Genomic DNA, 8,605 nt, shown 5'->3' with positions numbered 1-8,605 from the left:
GCCGGGCGAGCCGGACCGCGCGCGCCGCCGCAGCCGCCGTCGCCGGAGGGACCTTCTGCTGAGCCAGCTCTGCTTCCTGGCCTCGGTGGCGCTGCTGCTCTGGTCGCTGTCGAGCCTGCGAGAGCAGAAGGGTGAGTGCTCGCCGCCCGCCCCGAGTGGGCGCTGCGGTTCCAGCCGCTCGGCTCCGGGGCTCGGCGCGGGGCGGCCGCTCCGCGGAACCGGCGCGGGGACAGCCGGGCTCCGACCGGGCTGCGCAGGAAGGGGTCTGGGCTCTAGCACTGCGGCGGTGGGGGAGTGGCCGGTCCCCTTGGGCTCTCCTGCCTTCTGCCCCTTTCCCACAGCCGAGGGCTGGCGTGGCGGTGGCGGCGGGGAGTCTCCCCTTAAGCGAGAACCCCTCACCACCAACGCCAGCAACAAAGTTGTTCCGGCGGTGGTCGGCACCTGTGCAGGTAACAGCCACCTGTGCTTGGGCTTACAGAGGCTGGCCGGCTCACGCCCGGCTCTCCACGTGCTCTCCACACAGAACAGGTGGGGTGGGCAGCAGAGAATGCTCCTTGCCACCGCTGCCGTCCAAGAACAGGTGCCGGGAAGTTCGGATGGGAGAAAGTGGTAGCCAGCAGCCACGGTTTAGGAACCGGCATGTTCCCTTAACAGGTCGCTCAGCAGGAACACAAGGATTCATTTCTCAAGGCCAGCTTGCTTCCTTCCGCGGACTTGATGTTAGGGATGGACCGGTCTATGCTGTTCACTTCTCCTTGGTGCTTGGCTGGTGGTACACACGCACGCGCGCGCGCGCGCGCGCACACACACACACACACACACACACACACACACACACACACACACACGAGACTTTGGTCTTTACCCTGGCTTTTCTGGAGCTAAAATAGACATTGAGGAGAAATGTGCTTAGAACAGTTGTCCATTGGAAACAATTTGGACTCTGGGGTGCAGCTGTGTAAAAAAACAAAACAAAGCAAAACAACACCACGGAAAGGGAAGACTTGGGAGAAAAAACCGTTGTAAAATGATTTTGTGTCCTGGCTTTTCAAGTATCAGGGTTTGTGGGGGAAGCAGACAAGTAAATGGTTGTGAGGTGAAACAGTTACAGATATATGCTGTACTGTTAAGAGAGACACAGATCTGATACACAGTGCTTTGAAGCACACAATAAAGGCATTTTGATAGCCACGGTGACAGTTTAAAAGGTGCGATCAATCAAGAAAGGGATTTGCCTCACATTGGCTGGTGTGGCGTCTTGTGGGGAAACTAGGGGGTCATTCTGAACTTAACAGATCTCTCTTCAGACTTCATCATATATGGTAATACTCGTCGCCAGTGAAGCCCTTAGACTCAAGGATGCTCTCCATTGTGTCTGGATCTCAGACCTTCTGGCCTTAGGTGCTGACGTGAGGGAGGTGTTTGAATGAAGCGAGACTTTTCAAGGGCAGAGTCAGACCTGGTAAGCGGCGTCCACTGACTGTCACTAAGCAGGTTTTTTGTTTTTTTTTTTTGTTTTTTTTTTTTTTGAGTGAAAGCCAGCAGACAGTTTATGCCTCCGTTGGCCAGAGCTATGCCAAGCCAATTACTTGGTGGCCGCTTCCCTACAGGTTGGGGCCTTGTGAGTGACAGACTTCCCAGCACTTTCCAGAATAGGAAGAACATTTTTTTCCCCTGGATGGTGACTGTGACCCACACGGTAGGTCAGCTGCAGGGGGCTTCAGTTCCTACCACCACCAGACACTGGGCTGATAAGACATCACAAACCATAAACTTGGAGCCTGATAACTAGACTTTCGTTTTGTAGTAGTTTCCCTGACGATGACATCTCTGTTCAGGGACTGCCGACTTGGATATCACTCTTCAGCATACTCCATCTCTTTCCTTCTCTTATTTTTTTCATATTCTCTTTTCCACTCTCAATTCTCTTTTAACCCTCTGTAAATGCCAATGTTAGGAACCCCGGTTCCTAGCCCTTGAAAGACTTAGTTGGGAAAACCAACAGTGCCAATGACCCTGCTCCCCAGCCTCTGCTCACTCCCTCTATCCCCCAACTTCATGACTTCCTAATCCTTGGTCTGTCTTTAACCATCTTTTCCTGGCATTAGATGCTGCTGGTCTTAACAGACAAGGCACAGGCGAGTTGTAACAGCAAGGCACCCTTTTCTTTTAGGATACTTTTGAACAGACTGAGCACTTTGTGGAGCTCTCCCAAGGATGGTTTTGCTTGGGAGATTGCCATTTAGCATTATAAACATCTGACCTTACCCTGAAAACTTTGGGGCCATTCTACATAGTATCCTTTCAGCACAGGCAAAAGTTTCAGAATCTAGCCTCATTTTAAAGACACTGGGATTCACAAAGAGTGGCTGAGTTAAGACACGCAGGAGTCGAGGAGTGGAGGTACAAACCAGCTTGAGGTGACCTGGCTCTTTGCTCCCAGCTGTGTTCCTTGCTTTGGGGTGCAATATGATGTTTATATGGTCATGGTGAGAGGTACCTTCCTAATGGCCAAAGGTAACATCTTACCTTTAAAAGCATGTGGTAATTATTAAAGATAACACAATAAACCCTAAGCAGCTGTTTCCCATGGTTCCCCCACCTCTTCTTTCACTTTCTTATGAAAAGGGCAGTTGGTTCTTTTTATAAGAAAGTCAGAATAGAGGTGTGTGGCAGTTAGTTACATAATGTCTATCATTTCTAATCATAGAATTTGGAATCTCTTTCTTGATTGCTAAGCAAATCTACATTTGGTTATAGACTGAAATTTTGTTTCTGTTTTGCAACTCTCAGTATTTGGGTTAGAAGAAGTGTAGAAAAGAATCTATACTGTTTTTTCCCCTCTGTGTAGCTAGGACAAGAGGATTGTTTAATTTAGGTCAGGAAGAGTTAGTGCTGGAATGATGAGAATTCTTAATTCTAACTACAGCAAAAGCAATAATAATAACAACTACAGTTTGGGCATCCCAAGTGCCAGGCACTGTGCCGAGCAGACTTCATGTGCCTTGTCTACAAACACTGTCTTCAGTCCTGGAAGCCTTCAGCAGGGGAGACCCAAAACCCAGGTGACCTATTTAGTTGTTGCTGATGAAGATTTCCCTTTTTGATCTCTATGTTCAAAGCCAATTTAAATGAGGTGTTAGATTTGCTAATGAGGGTTTTCATTTATTCTTACAATGAGAATGGATTAGCTTTGTATATATTGAGTGGCTTAGAAGTGTTTCTCTTTCCTTGTTATAAACTGTATGGCCATTTTTCTCCAGAAATAGCGGTTCTAACTCAGAAGCAATTGTAGACATCGTTTCTAGAAAGTTCCCAAGGGTGTAACTAAGAAAAACATATTTGCACACACACATTTATGCATGTGTATGTGTATATGGATGTACATGGATAAATATTTTATATTTCAATTATTATTACTATATGACAAATTAGCCTCGAACTTGATTTAAAATGCCTGTTTAACTTTTCTGCTCCGGGATACTTTGGCTCAGGAATTTGGCTGGGCATGTTCACTGGCTTTTCTCTACTCCAGCCATGGCTGGGAAGATTATAAGACTGGGAGACTTGACAGATGGATCTAGAATTATCCAAGACAACATCACTCCCATGTATGAGGGCTGATGAGGATGTTGACTCAGACCAATGCATGACCTTTCTGTGGGGCTCAGCTTGAACTTCCTCAGAGCATACGTGGCAGCCAGGTACCAAGAAACAACACCCATGGGAGCAAGGTGGAAGTGCTTTAATTTCAGGCTCTAGCTTCAGAAGCCACAGAGTGCTGCTGCCACGGTGGTCTTCTGCTGGTCAAGGCAGGAACAATGGCACCAGATTGAAAAAATGAGGACATGGAGTCTTCGCTTTCTCAGGATAATGGAAGACATAGTGATTGATGTATTTGGAAAAGTCTGGAGAGCTGAAGGGATTTTAATTTGGGAGTGAAGGAAGGCATTTCCCAAAGTAGCCAATGGTAAATAAAGGAGGTATGTACATATATACATTTGCATGTGGACATTTGTATGTGCACCCATGTGAATAGACACTGTAAATACATGCATGATATCTTTGAAATGTCCTCTAATCATGAAAATATTGGTATGGAGATGAGGTAACTTTTAATGAAGGAACTACAGTGGGGATTTGAACTGCAAACCTGAGACTCCATCTTTGCTTCCATGGAATCCCACTCATCAGAGGGTTTGGGATGCAGCCTGCAGATCTGCTAACTTCATTTCCCCTCCCTCGGCCTTTTGCTTGGGACTCACAGGGGTGTGACTCTTCTGGTCCCACTGTACTGCTATGTCCTCCACCTCGCTGCTCCTTCACTTTTGCAGTTACTTAATCCTTCACTGCCAGGCCAAGATCTTCTGGACCACACTAGAGTCCCCACTGTGTTCTCTGAAAACACCGCTTTCTGTTGATGATATTTATCAAAGTCGGCAGCTATCTGTTTGTTTGCTCAGTGTTTGAGTAACATTCCTCCTCACTGGATTCTGAGCTCCGGGAGGTCAGAGACCCTGTGATCTATGCTGACATCTGTCACCCCTATTACCCAGCCCATAACAGGAGCTCAAAATGTATTTGTTATAGATAAAGAAGCCCTTCTAGTTTCTGAACTTTTATAGTTGTGATCAAAACAAGACAAAACACCCTATCATGTTTCAGGGCCCTACTTGCTGGCATGTGCTTATTTTCATAATTTCTAGTCCTGTAAATTTGATGTTGTTGCCTATTTTTTTTTTTTTTTTTTGGACAGTACTGGGCTGAAGAAAAGTGGCAGGCTGTGCTCGGTGTCAGTTGGATAGTATGGTAGGATTTGAACCTGGGGATGCCTGTGCCTAAGCTGCATATCGCTACATTTTCCAGCATTGGCAGAGGATGTGAACACGAGACAGGGAATCACCCTGCCTTTTTCAGTCAGCCGAGGAGTATGGAGTAACAGAAGGTTGGTTTCATAGAAGCAGTATTTTAGAAACACGTTGCTTTCAACCTTTTCTATTTTCTGCACAAACATATATAGAAGTGTTTCTTTCCTCCTGCCTTTTCTTAGCTGCTCATCAACCCAGATTTTTTTTTTCTCAAAGATTTCCTCTCCTTGCAAGCCTTGAATCCTTGTGGGAAGATTTTTTTACCCTGGAGGGTTGGCAAAGCCAAAAGAATTGCAAAACCAGCTATTTGCTGAGCATTCCACGGCCTGGTGGAGGCTGGCTGATGGCGCAGAGCTCTGGCCGCTTGCGCTTCTGTGCGGAGTGTTTCTGCGCACAAGGAAAACCTCTGGGTATGTGTTTGGTAACAGATGGAAGGATACTATATAGATTATCCTAATGAGGAAACTGAGGACCAGGGAGTTCAAAAAGTGTCCCTGGACTCACCTTGCAAGAGAGTTGTGATCTCTGCAGGGTCATTTGAGGTTTTCTGGCTGTAGAGTTTATTTGATAGCCAGTTTATTCATTGCTTGCAATAGTTTCAAACAAGGTCCTCTCATGTAGGATTTGAGGATACGAAGTATTGAGGGTGCAGGTGGAGGAAGGCTTGCTGCGAGCCAAGGGGTGACGGGCTACAGTCTTCCAGCATTCCACTGTCTGTCCTCTGCCTGCTTCTGTTTGGGATTGGCCATGTTCCTCACTGGTGCCAGTCTTGGGTGTCCCCATCCTTTGATTGCTTCCCTGTCCCCGCCTTTGTTAGCTGTCTTTTTGTGAAATTCTTCTTAGGAGATTCCTTGTAAGGAGTCCTTTTCAGGATCCCAAGGGTGTGAGATCCAGGGATCTATGTCCCCTTTAGTCAGGCATTTTGCTCATTGTTGGAGTGACCGTGGTGTCTGAGACAGATACTAGTATCTATCTTGCATCGCTCCTTTTGAAGAATTGTTGGGGATATGAATGAGAAATACAGTGTGTCCTGGAATAGTATGTGGCTTCAGAGGTTTTGGAACCTTGAAAACAAAAAGAAACTAGAAGGTAAAGAGTAGGCAATTAGACAAACTCCTAGGAAACTGAGCAAAAAAAATTGCAGGAAACTGACAGAGATGCAAGTGTAGGTGGCCAATAGCCACAAATAACATTTTTCCACCCTTAATTATCAAGTGGCAAATTGGAACTTAAAAATAATGAGATGCCCCCTTTTAAAAATAGTTATATTGGCAGAAGTTAATGGATCCAAGTGCAGTTAACTATAACGTGGAGGCTGTATGGCTAAGTTTGTTTTGTTTTGTTTTGTTTTTTGTTTTTTTAAACCACATACATGCTTATGGGGTTAGGACATCTGTAGATATTTTTGATATTATCTGGGTAAGATCTCAGTGGACTTGGACCCACATGTGGACCATGGAGCTGGTTGGCTGTGATGCTTCGAAGTCTGGAGTTCAGGATTAGAAGGGAGCTCTAGAGATGAGGAAAGGCTGGTGCTGGTTGCTTATGTAAATCACACACTCTAGCATCCTTTCTTTGCTTCTCAGTAGCTATGTATTCCTGAGAGGGTGTAAGTAGAGTCAGATCAGCTGCTACCCACTTTGGAAGATTTCCCATTTGTGGTTTTTGCAGTATTGACAGTGTTCCTCTTCATTTTTCGCTTTACATTTCTGCTTTGTTCTGGCTTAGAAAAAAAAAAGGCATTTTTATTCTAGCAACCTGGTCTGTCACCAGAATGTGAACCTCTGGAGGACATGAAGGAAGAATCAAGGGGGGTAGGAGAGACTATGGTGACTGGACTGGCCCGAGACTTTGACTGCAGGAGGCAACGATGTTATTTTCAGTGAAGTGTTCATTTTTGGATCCTTTGACATAGTGAGCTGGTGGGACATGAAGCTAACGGTGGAAATCCAGGAATATCAGCAGTTGCAACCACAGATGAGGACCTCTGAGAAGTGTGCAGGAAGGTGAAAGTTAACTCTTTGGGGAGCTCCAGTCTTCTCTGCAGTGTCATCTAGGGAACTCTGAGCTTCCCTTGAATTTGGATCTTATGCAGAGATCCTGATGGGATGCCCAGAATGTGCTGTGTGCGTTGAGGTTATTTGTTGGTGCCAATGTGCAGCCCAGACCGAGCCTCACCTGTGTAGGTTGATATGCAACATACACTGTATTGTGGCCTGTCAAGGCTCCATGTTGCTGAGCTGTGAAATACACTGAACTCATCTTTTTTTCTGTTCTGAACATTAGTCAATATTCTTCTGCTTAGTTTTCTAAGCCTTTGCTACAATTTCAGACCAGACTCTCTTCCTGAGGCCTCGTCTCATCTTCATATGTACACATTAAGTTCTCGATCAGGGTTTCTTTTGGAAGTGATCTTCATCCAGATTCTTCTGGCCTTTCCTTGTGTGGTCAGTTACTTGGCAATCCTGCTGTCCAGCTGTCACCTTGCCACTTCCCCTCAGCTCTACCCTGGAAGCTGCCTTCCTAGAAGTCATGTGTGTGTCTCTCTTGGCTTCTGCAGTCGCTTTGAGTATCATATATTCCAGGTGCCTTTGTAGTAAGACACAGAAAGCACACATTTGACGATATCATTCTTCTACCAAGTTGCAGGTTGGATGGATTGGGTCAATTTAGGTTACACACCTAGAACCCTAGAACTTGGGAGGCAGGAAGGTTATGATTTTTGAGGCTCGCCTTAATTTAAAATAAAAGAAAAAAAGTTTAGGATGGACCTCATTTTCCCTGGGAGGACACTTGGTTATCTTTCTTTCAATGATGCCTAAGAAGTCTGATGCTGTCCTAGCTATTGTTTTAGACTTCGTTTCCTTTTCCTAAGATGTGCATGCGATTTGCTCTGCGTACCTTGTCAGGGGCGTTACAAGGCTAATGTGGGTTTATGTCTGTCTAGTCTCTTAGGTCTTCAACCAGACTCTTCTAATCTGAAGGGCATGACACTCAGGCCCTTCCTCTCTTTGAGGTCCTCACCCTTGTTCACTTGAATTCCTGAAAGCACCTCCGAATCTTTCTCCCCTCATTTTTTTCACCCTTTTTACTGAGTTTTTATTTATGTTTTGAGATGTTTTGTTATCCATCTCAGGCTGGTCTTGAACTTATGATCCTTCTGACTTAGCCTCCCAGCTGCTGAATATACAGTCATATGTGATATACAGACCTTTGGTCTGATTTATATTAATATTTTTATGTGTTTATTATTTACTTATAGTAACACCTGTGCGTATTTTGACTAAATGTATATCTGTGCACCACATGTGTTGTGGTGCCTGTGGAGACCAGGAGAGAATGTTGGATCCCCTCGGCTAGAGTTACAGAAGGTTGTGAGCTGTCATATGGGAGCTCAGGATCAAACCTAGGTCCTCTTAGTCTCTCCAGCCATTCTACAAAATGTTCTCAATGAAGAATTTTCCACTCCCTTAAAAAAAAAGAAAAAGCTTTGTTTAACTAGGTGTGGTGGCGCACGCCTGTAATCCCAGCACTCAGGGGGGCAGAAACAGGTGGATCTCTGTGAGTTCAAGGTCAGCCTGGTCTACAAAAGGAGTCCAGGACAGCCAGGGCTACACAGAGAAACCCTATCTCAAATAACAAGACCAACACCTGTATTTAATGACTCGTGTGTGTGTGTGTGTGTATGTGTGTGTGTATGTGTGTGTGTGTATATGTGTGTGTGTGTATATATGTGT

The 8,605-nt window shown here is 45.5% G+C and overlaps 1 protein-coding gene across 1 annotated transcript in view; it reads left to right on the top strand.

Annotated features, from left to right (window-relative positions):
* The first annotated feature begins 16 nt into the window (after nucleotides 1–16).
* Nucleotides 17–8,605, top strand: part of Slc24a3 (solute carrier family 24 member 3) — a 480,324-nt gene continuing 471,735 nt past the window's right edge. The window contains exon 1 of the mRNA XM_055602620.1: nucleotides 17–131. The gene's annotated coding sequence lies outside the window, so the exon portion shown is untranslated. The remainder of the gene's footprint in view (nucleotides 132–8,605) is intronic.

This window comes from Psammomys obesus, unplaced genomic scaffold, assembly GCF_907164565.1.
Source record: "Psammomys obesus unplaced genomic scaffold, mPsaObe1.curated_primary_1811, whole genome shotgun sequence".
Classification (NCBI taxonomy): domain Eukaryota; kingdom Metazoa; phylum Chordata; class Mammalia; order Rodentia; family Muridae; genus Psammomys; species Psammomys obesus.
Note: the sequence above shows the minus strand (reverse complement) of the source record. Positions and strands in the feature narration are given on the sequence as shown.